The following is a 12,557-nucleotide window of genomic DNA, read 5'->3' on the forward strand; positions in this document are numbered from 1 at the left end:
CCTTTTATAAAATAACAAAAATATTTTAAAGGTTTAAGTGTGTGTACGATCATTCATATCAGCCTCGAGCTAAGACCTTTTCTCCTTTTATAAAATAACAAAAATATTTTAAAGGTTTAAGGGTGTTCGATCATTCGCATCAACCTCGCGCTAAGACCTTTTCCCCTTTTATAAAATAACAAAATTATTTTAAAGATTTAAGCGTGTGTGCGATCATTCGCATCAGCCTCGCGCTAAGAGCTTTTATCCTTTTATAAAAATATCAAAAATATTTTAAAGGTTTAGGCACGTGTGTGATCGCTCGCATCGTCCTTGTGCCAAGACCTTTTCTCATATAAAAATACCAATAATATAAGACATTCACATTTTCAAACAACAAACAACTTTTCAAAAAGAACTACGTAACCCTGATTTCTCATTTTGAGAATACCTAGGAGCAAGGTCAATCCTTGTCGGGCACAAAAAAAAATAAAAAATATATATTTTGTTAAGGGAAATTAAACATTTTGATAACCACATCAAATTCGCGTATTTAATTAAAGGTACTGCCTTAGGGCAGGCGTTGTGGGGTACTGATACCTTTCTTACACGTAACCGACTCCCGAAACCAGAATTTGGTTTTGTAGACCTTGCCTTATCCTTTATGGTTCTTTCCATAGTTTTCCAGAATAAACTATGGTGGCGACTCCAAAATCTCTTTTTTCAAAATTGTTTCTTTTTTGAATCGTCGTCCCGTCATGATTCTTGTTGCGACAGATGGCGACTCCACTCGGGAAAATCAACGTGAGAGTCAGGCAATTTAATTATATGCGCGAATTCGATGTGGTTTTTCTTTATGTTTTTCTTCCCTTTTTCTTTATCTATGTTTGAAATAATTGCAATAATTGTTGTATATTGACCCTAGGGTAGAAAACATGTTTATATCTGCCTGGGATTTTTCTGGTTATTTTGCAGGTGAGGGTTTGGGTGTGCATGGCATTCTCCCTTCACACACACACTTTCGGCATATCAAGAGTGGGGCCCTATACCCGAGTCTGAGTGTAGCCTAGAAATAGAGGGGTTGTGTAGTGGTGTCATTTGGGATATTCTTCCTGGTTGGCCATCGTGAGAACCCCAGCTAGAGTATGTTCTCTTCATTTGTCTCTCTACATCTAGTTGATTACTCGACTGTTGTGGAGATGTTGTAGAGAGGGCCATAGCTCTAGTGACCATTGACCTTTAGGTTCAGGGAACCGTCCTTGTGAGATTGCATATACTTGACCCTGAATCCAAAGCAGTGAACCTTTATTAGGGCACGAAGGGAGAAGTGTGTATCCCTATAATCCTCATGTTGTTTGTCTTCTTTGAAAATAATAACATTACATTTTCATACCATGCATGTATTTTGCTAATCATGTTATATTATCATGCATCATGTTCATATATCATTTAGTAACATGTTGGTTTTAAGGGAAATCACAGGTGTTCATTTCATTACATACGGAATGGACGTTGATACAAGGTTCGGCGCTACACAGCATACTAACTCTGTCGTTTTAAGGAAGAAACCTAGCCTAAGGACCTTTGGTGGATATTGACTAGGATGATAAGCTTCGGTGAAAGACTCAAAACCATAAAAAGGGAGACTTTCAAGAAGAAATACGGAAATCTATTGAGCTTAATAGAAGTGGAAGTACAGTTGCCCACCATCACAACTCTTGCCCAATATTATGACTCTCCACTAAGATGCTTCACTTTTCGAGATTTCGAGTTGGTGCCAACCATAGAAGAGTTTGAATATATCTTGGGTTTACCACTAGAGGGCACCACGCCATATCAGCATTTGGAGCATCACGCTTCTATACCTACCATTACCGCCATCGTGAAGTTACATCCCAAAGAGCTTGAAGATACGATGGTGACGAGGCATCAAATGCGTGGGTTGACACAAAAATATCTAGAACAGTATTTACAACATCTGGATGATAAGGAGGACTGGGAGACTTTCATGGATGTGCTAGCTCTTACTGTGTATGGCATTGTGTTATTCCCCAAAATTGAAGACTTCGTGGACCCTATTGCAATAGACGTCTTTGTGGCAAGAAAGATGAGGTCAGGGAATCCTGTGACAGCGATCCTTGCTGATGTTTATGGGACTATGAGTTTCTGTCATGAGAGGAAAGGAAAAAAATTCTTTGTTGTTTGCCTGCGTTGTATGCATGGATGACTGCACGCGTATTTAAAGGGGCAATTGATGTTAGAAGTCCATCTGAAAACTTGTTACACCAAGGGCTCGAGGGCAAAGAAGGCAATGAGTAGGCCCAATTCTTTGGTGGTTTGAGCGAAAGGAATATAAAGTGGCGCCTTCCTTGACTTGAAATTAAAATGTCTATACAACATTGTGGCAGCTTTCCCAATGTGCCTCTCATAGGTGCCCGATATTGCATCAATTACAATCCTGTTAGTTCAAAGACAATTTCGGCATCCTATGAAAGGGGCACCTTCACCGGACTATCTTGTAGCCCTATTCATTTACTATAAAGATGGGCAGTTCATTGAAATGTTGAGAAAGGTTAGAAGCGCTTGGGAGAGTATAGTGAGGGCAGAAAAGGATCAAAGGTTGGGAGTAGTGGACAACAAAGTTACTTATCGTACATGGATCCTAGAAAGGGTAAAAGAAGTTAAACTCCCTTTCAGACCCATCAATGATCAGCCCACTAATGAAGGACCTTCTCAAAACCAAGAGAGTGAAGAGATGAAACAATTAAAGGCAGAGATGGAAAGGCTGAGGAAAAGAAATGCTAGATTGGAAAAAGAACTGCAAAGTGCGCGCAATGATTTCGTTGATATAAGGAATGATAAGGAGGAAAAAACTCGTGCCTATGAAGAAGTTCTTAGATGTCAGAGGGCTGAAAGAGATTATACGTTCCGGTTGAAGCAAGACCTCGCAACCGCAAATAAAGAGTTAGCAATGAGGGTGAAAGAGAAAAATGCGGCGTTGAAAGAAGGAAAGCAATGGAAGCATCTCTATGAAGAAGCCAAGAGAGATAAGCAGGAGGCCCTGAAAAGATTAAGAGAAGCACAAGTTCAGGTAGAAAAGGTGGGGCACCAGATGAAAGAAATGGCTACTTCTTTTGAGGCTGATATGAACCGTGAGTGTTGGAAGCTAGCGGAAGCAGAAAAGGGTCATCGGGCCATGATGCAACAAATGAAGAGTTATATTGAGGAACAAGAAGAGCGATGGAGGTCAATGGAGTTCGAAGAAAGGATCAGGCCTTGGTAAGACGAATGGAGGACCACATTGCAGAGCAAGAACAAGCTGTGAAACCTTGGAAAGAAAGTTTCTCCCAATTAGCTGCTTTGGCAAATGGAGCGATAGAAGATATTCCTAAGATGGTGTTGGACGCCGAAGCGAACACTCATTTTTGTAGCCCACCAGTAGAGATAGAACTTTTTATTAATCATTGTAAATGGTTGGTAGGCGAAATGAAATCTTTCATAGCCCGAGCACGGGAATGATGTATATTTGAGAGATTTGTGTTTTGTTCCTATGGTAATGTAATTGGATCTTCTTTAAATGAAAGATGTAGAATGTTCGTTTGGCATTGGCTTGTGTTAATTTCTATTCGTAATGTCATCGTGATCCTGTGATTTCCACCTACTACCAGCATGCATCATGTTTTCCCTTTGTTTTGCATATGTCATTCTTATTTAATTCAAATTAATCAAAATAATAAAACAGCGTGTGTAAGGAGAACAACGACCGATTTTTCGCGACATCCTTGCAGGACCCGAGCTAACTCAAAGGTCATGGATAGTTGGGAGCAATCACACGAGTCCATTAAAGCTGATGTCAGTCAATTGAAAGATCAGGTTGGTCAGATCCTGGCAGCTCTCGAGGCCCTGAAGACTACTGGGGATTCTTCGTCCGCTCAAGTTGGGGGAAATGCTCACTACTATCCCTCAATGTTCAATGCTGGGAACCAATCTTTCCCTTTTCCGATGTACGGCTTACCACCAGGGTACACTCCTCTCGTAGGAGAGTATACCGAAGCAGAACATGCTTTCTTCTCTTTTTCTACTAATGTTAATGCACCGCCAATTAGTACTCAAGGACCTGTGGTAATGTCGGCACCCATGGTGAGTATGGGAGCAAATGCGGCAAACACTGTCGAAGGGATACGAGTATCTGCAATGCCGCATGAGGTTGCTAAGGAGGACTTTTCAGCTGGGGTAGTGCTGTACAACATAGTGGTTGGGGGAATCGGTAGTCTCATTGGAGCTAAAGATAGGTTGGAAATCTTGGAGGAAAGATTGAGAGCTGTTGAAGGAGTTGAGAGTTACGGGTTTGGAGATGTCGCAAGATTAAGTTTGGTGCCTGGTGTAAAAATACCACACAAGTTCAAAGTGCCCGAGTTCGAGAAGTATAAGGGTAGCTCGTATCCAAAAAGCCACATAACAATGTATTGCAGAAAGATGGCTCCATACGCTAATGATGAGCAATTACTCATCCACGTGTTTCAAGATAGTCTGGCTGGAGTGGCATTGAATTGGTATACTCACCTAGAGCCCTCTCGAATTCGTTGTTGGGCAGATTTGGCTGATGCTTTCGTGAAGCAATATATATACAATACACATGTTGCACCAGACCGTCTACAATTGCAAAATATGACGAAAAAAGACAAGGAAACTTTCAAGGAATACGCCCAACGGTGGAGGGAACTAGCTGCACAAGTTGAGCCACCTTTGTATGATAAGTAGATGGTGGCAATGTTTGTAAGTACACTCCAACCGCCATTTTACGAACACATGGTCAGAAATGTGTCTTCAAATTTTGCGGATATTATCATAATCGGTGAAAGGATAAAAATTGGATTAAAAAACGGGAAAATTGCATATGGCCGGCCTGTGGCTACAAACTACAAAAAGCTTAGTTTCAATCCAGGAAAGAAGAAAGAGGGGGATGTACATGCAGCGTCGGTAATGCCTGTATGGAGAGGTCAAGCCCCTACTCCTAATTATCGACCATACTTAAACTCGCCTCCCTATGCTGCTAATGCCTCGTTTGCTCATCAAACTAGGCCTCAACAACAACAAGCATATTATCCAGTACCGTATATCCCAACTGAAGCATAGAGAGCTGGGGCCAACGTGAGCCCAAATCTGAATGCAGGTCAAAACACCAACCCAGAGGGAATCGGTTTGTTAACTTCACCCCTATTCCTATGACTTACATGGAGTTGTTACCTAACCTGGTCAAGAAGGGCCTGGTGGCCATTTTCCCGATGAAACCTGTACAGCCTCCATACCCCAAGGGTTATGATGCACAGGCCAGATGTAGTTATCATGGGGGAGGCGTTGGTCACTCAATTGAGCGATGCGTGGCTTTCAAATATAAAGTACAGGCTCTGATTGACTCTGGGTGGTTAAAGTTTCAAGAGGATAAGCCTAACATCGAGGCTAACCCATTGTCCGGGCATGGGAGTACCTCGACAAATGCCATCAAGACTGGAAAGTAAGAATTAATAAGAGAAGCGAGCAAAATTCAAAGTTCTAGGAGGTTTATTCTCAAAGCTTTGTTGAAAGTGGATCTTCTAAAGGGTGATTACGATCTGGGTATAGCATGCGCACTCCATTCGGATGTAGGGCACTCTATTTAGGAATGTGTGGAATTCGAGAATATTCGGCAAGACCTACTTGACAAAAATCTGATGCAAGTATGCCACAAAGTCAGAGAGGAAAAAGTGTTTGCGCAAACTGGTGGAGAATTTGATGTAACTCTGCCTGAACCGTTAGTGATCCATTTCACTAGGACAACCCTTGCACCTGTAACTGGAGAAATGTCGTTCGTTGTCATCCGGGTGCCATCCCTTTTTCCTTACAAGAACGAAAAGGCTGTCCCTTGGAGATATGGGGCAATTGCGTTAGACGAGGGCAAGGATGCAGATCCAGCCGTTGAAAACATATCAGGCATTGGTGGAATGACCAGAAGTGGTTGAATCTTTACACAACCAGAGTTGGCGAGAGAAAGAACCAATGATAAGGAAGCAACAGTGGCCGCAAAAGCAAAGGAGTTCTTGAAGGGGAAGAACATACAAACAGAGGAGACCACTGACAAGCATGAGAAGAAAGAAGTGTCCGAAGAAGAGGCTCGCGAATTTTTAAAATTCATACATCAAAGTAAATATAAGGTGGTAAAGCAGTTAAACCACATGCCTGTTCGGATATCCCTGTTGGATTTGCTCATGCATTCGGCATCACACAGAAAACTGTTAATGAAGATACTCAGTGAAGCTCACGTGGAGCAAGGTATTTCGCTGAATAAATTTGAGGGTATTGTTGGCAACATCGTTGCTAATAATTACCTCACACTCACTGATGAGGAGATACTTGCTGAAGGGAGAGGGCATAACAAAGCTCTTCACGTCTCTATAAAATATCTGGATCATGTTATAGCGTGAGTATTGGTGGATAATGGCTCCTCTTTGAATGTCATGCCGAAAGCAACTTTGAAAAAGCTACCTTATGAAGGAATGCATATGAACCCATGCTCAATTATCGTGAGGGCATTTGATGGTAGCAAAAGGGAAGTAATGGGAGAGGTGGAGTTGCCTGTTCAAGTCAGCCCGTGCGTTTTCCAAGTAACATTCTAGGTTATGGATATCCTGCCAGCCTACAATTGCTTATTGGGTCGCCCATGGATCCATTCGGCAGGAGTTGTGCCTTCTACACTGCACCAGAAGTTGAAATATGTTTTGGGAGATAAACTAGTGATAGTATCAAGAGAGGAGGATCTCCTTGTGAGTGGGCCATCATCCACACGCTACATTGAAGCAGCTGAAGAAGCACTTGAGACGACTTTCCAATCGTTGGAGATTGTGGGAAATGCTGGTGTGGAGCCGTTTCCAATGAATCCTCATCTATCATGTGCTTCCATTATGATGGCTAGGGTTATGCTGAAAGAAGGATATATGTATGGTGGAGGTTTGGGCAAGTATGGGCAGGGGCGAACATTCCCTCTAGAGGTTGTTGAAAACAATAATAGATATGGCCTGGGATACAAACCTACCAAGAAGGATAGGAAGAGGCTGATTGAAGAGAGAAAAGAGCGCAGTTTGGCTCGTGCTAAAAGACGAGAACCCAAAGAGGGCGGAATTCGCATTTGTGACATCAAGGAAAGCTTCCGCAATGCTGGGTGGATTAACATTGGCCAGATAGCAGCCGTGGGAGGTGAAGATAGACCTGAAGGCTCAAGTTTCTTGTGGGCCTGTTCCTCGGATGCGCAACTCGACAATTGGAAGATATTGGATTTACCCGTGATGCTTAATTTGAATGAGATGTAATAATTTTAATTAATCTTATAGCTTCACCTGGAGCATTAGGACTCATGACTTACGGGTTGACATTTTTAGTTTTATGCTCAGCGTGATAATCAAATCTTGTTTGTTTGTGTTTTTATCATCATTTTGCATTTTTCACTGTTTTTCTATTCATTTATTTCTTTTTCATAAACTTAAATAGTGCAGATATGACAATGAATGTTTTGAAAATAGCCATGTCGATATTCCTAATTTTGAGCACCTTGTCAATAATACGGAAGATGATTGTAATGGTGACCCAGAACCCTCTCCTGAATTGTTGAGATTGGTGGAACAAGAGTCTAAAGGGATAAAATCTCACCAGGAAGATGTTGAAACACTCAACTTGGGAGATGAGGATGAGGTAAAGGAAGTGAAGATCGGTACAAGCATGAAAGCAGAAGTGAGAGAAAATTTGCGTGTCCTACTGAAGGAGTTTAGAGATGTGTTTGCATGGTCTTACAACGACATGTCAGGTCTAGACGCAGATATTGTGTAGCATAAGCTCCCACTCAAGCCAGAATGCCCACCGGTGAAGCAAAAGCTAAGAAGAATGAAACCGGAAATGTCCCTGAAGATCAAAGAGGAGGTACAAAAGTAATTCGATGCAGGGTTTCTGGCTGTAGCGAGATACCCACAATGGGTAGCAAATATCGTACCAGTGCCTAAGAAGGATGGTAAAGTTTGGATGTGTGTTGATTATCGTGATTTGAATCGAGCAAGTCCAAAGGATAATTTCCCGTTACCACACATTGACACTCTAGTCGATAATACAGCCAAGTTTTCCCTATTTTCGTTCATGGATGGTTTCTTGGGATATAATCAGATCAAGATGGCGCCGGAAGATATGGAAAAGACAATTTTTATCACATTGTGGGGAACCTTTTGTTATAAGGTGATGTCTTTTGGGCTCAAGAACGTCGGGGCAACGTATCAAAGAGCGATGGTGGCACTTTTCCATGATATGATGCACAAGGAGATTGAGGTTTATGTGGATGACATGATTGCGAAATCCAAATCGGAAGAAGAACACATTCTCAACTTGAGAAAATTATTTGAAAGATTGAGAAAGTACAAACTCAGGTTAAACCCCGCCAAATGCACATTTGGAGTGAAATTCGGGAAATTGTTGGGCTTTATTGTCAGCCAAAAGGGGATAAAAATTGATCTTGACAAAGTGCGAGCGATAATGGAAATGCCTGCGCCTAGAACGGAAAAGGAGGTTCAAGGTTTTTTGGGTAGATTAAACTACATTGCTAGATTCATCTCCCAATTAACCGCTACTTGAGAGCCATTGTTCAAGTTATTACGAAAGAATCAAACTGTGGTTTTGAATGAATTGTCAGACCACTTTTGAAAAAGTCAAACAATACCTGCAAGACCCTCCTGTATTGCGTCCACCTGAACCAGGAAGACCACTCATTTTGCATTTGACTGTATAGGATAAGTCAATGAGTTGTGTATTGGGTCAGCATGATGAAGCTGGGAAAAGAGAGCATGATATATATTACCTGAGCAAGAAATTCACAGACTGTGAACAACGATATTCGTCATTAGAGTGAACTTGTTGCGCATTGGCAAGGGTTGCTCATCACTTAAGGTAGTACATGTTGAGTCATTCTACCTGGTTGATATCCAAGATGGATCCAATCAAGTATATTTTTGAAAAGCCTGCTCTCACTGGAAGGATAGCTCGGTGGCAGATGCTATTGTCCGAGAATGACATTGTGTTTGTTACTCAGAAATCCGTTAAGGGTAGTGCTCTAGCAGAATACCTGGCCCATCAACCCATTAGTGATTATCAGCCAATGCAACCTGAATTTCCCGATGAAGATATCATGACTCTATTTGAAGAGAACCAAGAAGACCGAAATGAGAAAGCATGGACAGTATTATTTGATGGCGCCTCGAATGTGATGGGACACGGAATAGGGGTAGTGCTTATCTCTCCAAAGAATCAGTATTTACCGATGACAGCAAGATTGTGTTTTAATGACACGAATAACATGGCTGAATATGAGGCATGTGCTATGGGTATTCGAGCGACAATTGAATCTAAGGTGAAAACTCTTGATGTATATGGAGATTCGGCTTTGGTCATCCACCAGTTGAAAGGAGAATGGGAGACTAGGGATACAAAATTAATTCCCTACCAAGCTTACATCAGGGGGTTAACGAAGTATTTCGACTCCATCACGTTTAATCACATACTGTGGGAAGATAATCAATTAGCAGATGCATTGGCTACCTTGTCGTCGAGGTTTGAAGTTAACCAAGATGCGAAATTACCAATGATTGAAATCAAGAGCCATGCAGAGCCAGCATATTGTCATTTCATCGAGGAGGAAGTAGATGGGAAACCTTGGTATTTCGATATCAAGCATTATCTTCAAACCCGAGAATATCCTGAGACGACGTCTGAAAACGATAAAAGGTCGCTAAGGAGGTTGGCCGGTAACTTCATCTTAAGTGGGGATGTCTTATACAAGAGAAATCATGACATGGTTCTCCTCAGATGCATGGATGCAAAGGAAGTAGAGCTGATATTGAAGGAAGTGCACAAAGGTACATTTAGCACACACATTAATGGGCACTCAATGGCCAGGAAGATACTGAGAGCTAGGTATTCCTGGTTAACCATGGAAAATGATTGCTGTACACACGTGAGAAAGTGTGAGAAATGCCAGATGTATGCAGATAATATTAATGTGCCGCCCACGACCTTGAACGTGTTGTCTGCACCATGGCCCTTTTCAATGTGGGGGATAGATGTCATCGGAGCTATAGAGACAAAGGCATCAAATGGACATCGTTTCATACTAGTTGCAATCGATTACTTCACCAAATGGGTTGAGGCTGCTTCGTATGCCAACGTGACTAGAAAGGTGGTGACGAGGTTCATAAAAAAGGAATTGATATGCAGATACAGGCTCCCTAACAAGATCATCACTAATAATGCCACCAACCTGAACAACCAGATGATGGTAGAGTTATCTGAAGAGTTCAAAATTCATCATCTTAATTCTTCTCCCTATCGTCCAAAGATGAATGTGGCAGTAGAAGCTGCTAATAAGAATATCAAGAAAATTGTGCAGAAGATGGTGGTCACTTATAAGGATTGGCACGAGATGCTTCCTTTTGCTTTACATGGATATCGCACATCAGTGCGAACATCAATTGGGGCAACACCTTTCTTACTTGTGTATGGTATGGAAGCGATACTTCCATTTGAGGTGGAAATTCCATCCTTACGGGTGTTAATGGAAACCAAATTAGAGGAAGCTGAGTGGGTCCAAGCCCGATTCGACCAGCTCAATCTCATCGAGGAAAAAAGGTTAACAGTCGTGTGCCACGGGCAGCTGTACCAAAGAAGAATGAAAAAGGCGTTCGACAAAAGGGTGCATCCAAGGGAGTTCCGTGAGAGTGAGTTGGTATTGAAGAAGATTTTGCCTATTCAAAAGGATCATAGAGGCAAATGGACTCCAAATTATGAAGGTCCATTAGTGGTGAAGAAAGCATTCTCTGGTGGGGCACTAATTCTCACAAGGATGGATGGAGAGGAGTTACCGTTACCGGTTAATTCCGATGTGGTAAAAAAGTTTTATGCATGATGATTCTGTGATAGGGAATGCTTAAGGAATATTGACATTGTCTTTAAAGCATGTTGTACTATGTGTTATCTCATTCAATAAATACCTCATGTTCTTATGCATAACTTTGTTCGCATACTTTTGAAATATTGCATATCGCGCTAGGTTTCTAGGTAAATAAAAGGGACATGAAAATAATAATAATTAAATGTGTGTTAATAAAAGCATCACGGGTATATTCGGTCGGCAAACTCGGTCTTGGAGGATGTCATAAAAAAAAAGAAGAAAGAAAAAATGAAAGAAAATGAAGTCAACGTGTCAACAACTACAGAGTTTCGTCTCAGGGTTAAGGTCATGAGAAAGTAAGGCAAGCAAGCTTCAGAGTGACGTGTGGCCATTTTGTTTCTTTCACCCAAACAATAAAAGAAATTTATCCAATTGCACCCTCTTTGAGCCAAAAGTCATATTTGTTTTCATTACCCTGGACAAGAATCATTGGCATATTGATGTCAACCTAAAGGGTACATCAAGGGTATCCAACATCAAGGAGAAAATATCTAAAATAAATGAAAAAAAGAAAAGTTTCAAAAAGAGCCACAGTAGGGGCAAGTGAGCGAATGGTCTAAAAGGAAAGAAGGGAATCAAATTAAAAAAACAAAAGGATGTCTGAAGTTTCAAAATCCTAGAAACAGTTAGACTCGAGACCTTGCAAATGATTCTTGTTAAATAATTTAACAATTAATCATTTATTTGGGCCTTTATTATCCATTTCTTTCACAACCCTTTAACCCTTAGCCACGTTACAAGCCAATTAAAGTCTACGCCGATTGAAGAATGTTTGTCCTAGTCTTTCTCACGAATTTAACTCTGGAACGAAATGATGTGGTGAATGACACAATCACTTGAAAAAAAAAAGAAAAAGCATCGAAAAAGAAAAAAAAATAAAAAAAAAAGATGTGAAGTCTCCTTGTCAATAAAGAATCATTAATTTGGGGCAATCTTTCCTAACCAAACCTTTCCACATCTCCAAAGCATGCCTACTGTTCAAAATTGAGGCAGTCTTGTGAGCCCGGCGTGTCAGTCGCACTTGCCCCCAGATGAGAGACACACAAGTGTTAATATTGCTCACAAATAATCATTTAGCCACCTACCTTTCGTCCCTTTTTCCCACACCTCCTCGGGTTCAAGCTGGTTTGGATTGCAAAAGGTGATAAAAGGAATTTGAACGCACAATTATCTTATCTTCCTTCTTATCAGAAGACTCACTGTCTCTTTACAATATTATTAATGAATGCATTATGAATGTACATCGAGTTTGACGACAATATTGACAACAGATTCAAAGCATGGAATCTTTCAAAAAAAAAGGAAAAAATGAAGAAGAGGAAGCGAGAACAAAAGAAAAGAACAAAACGAAGGTCTCATGTGTTTACGCATCCATACATCCTCATGTCATTACATCATAAATATCAAGGGAAGCGAGGAAATTGTTCGAGAAATCCTCATGTGTAGCTCAGTATCTACCAACGTTTCAAAAATTTGAACCCAAGCTATTCTTATATCAGTCAATCATCCGTAGGGTTGTTACACCCTCCACGGGGTTATTACACCTCATATATTCATCCATAGG

General features: G+C 41.1%; 1 pseudogene; it reads left to right on the forward strand.

Annotated features, from left to right (window-relative positions):
• Positions 1-3,267: 3,267 nt before the first annotated feature.
• Positions 3,268-10,948, forward strand: LOC106754790 (annotated as a pseudogene).
• The last annotated feature ends 1,609 nt before the right edge of the window (positions 10,949-12,557 follow it).

The sequence above is a fragment of the Vigna radiata genome, unplaced genomic scaffold, assembly GCF_000741045.1.
Source record: "Vigna radiata var. radiata cultivar VC1973A unplaced genomic scaffold, Vradiata_ver6 scaffold_478, whole genome shotgun sequence".
NCBI classification, from domain to species: domain Eukaryota; kingdom Viridiplantae; phylum Streptophyta; class Magnoliopsida; order Fabales; family Fabaceae; genus Vigna; species Vigna radiata.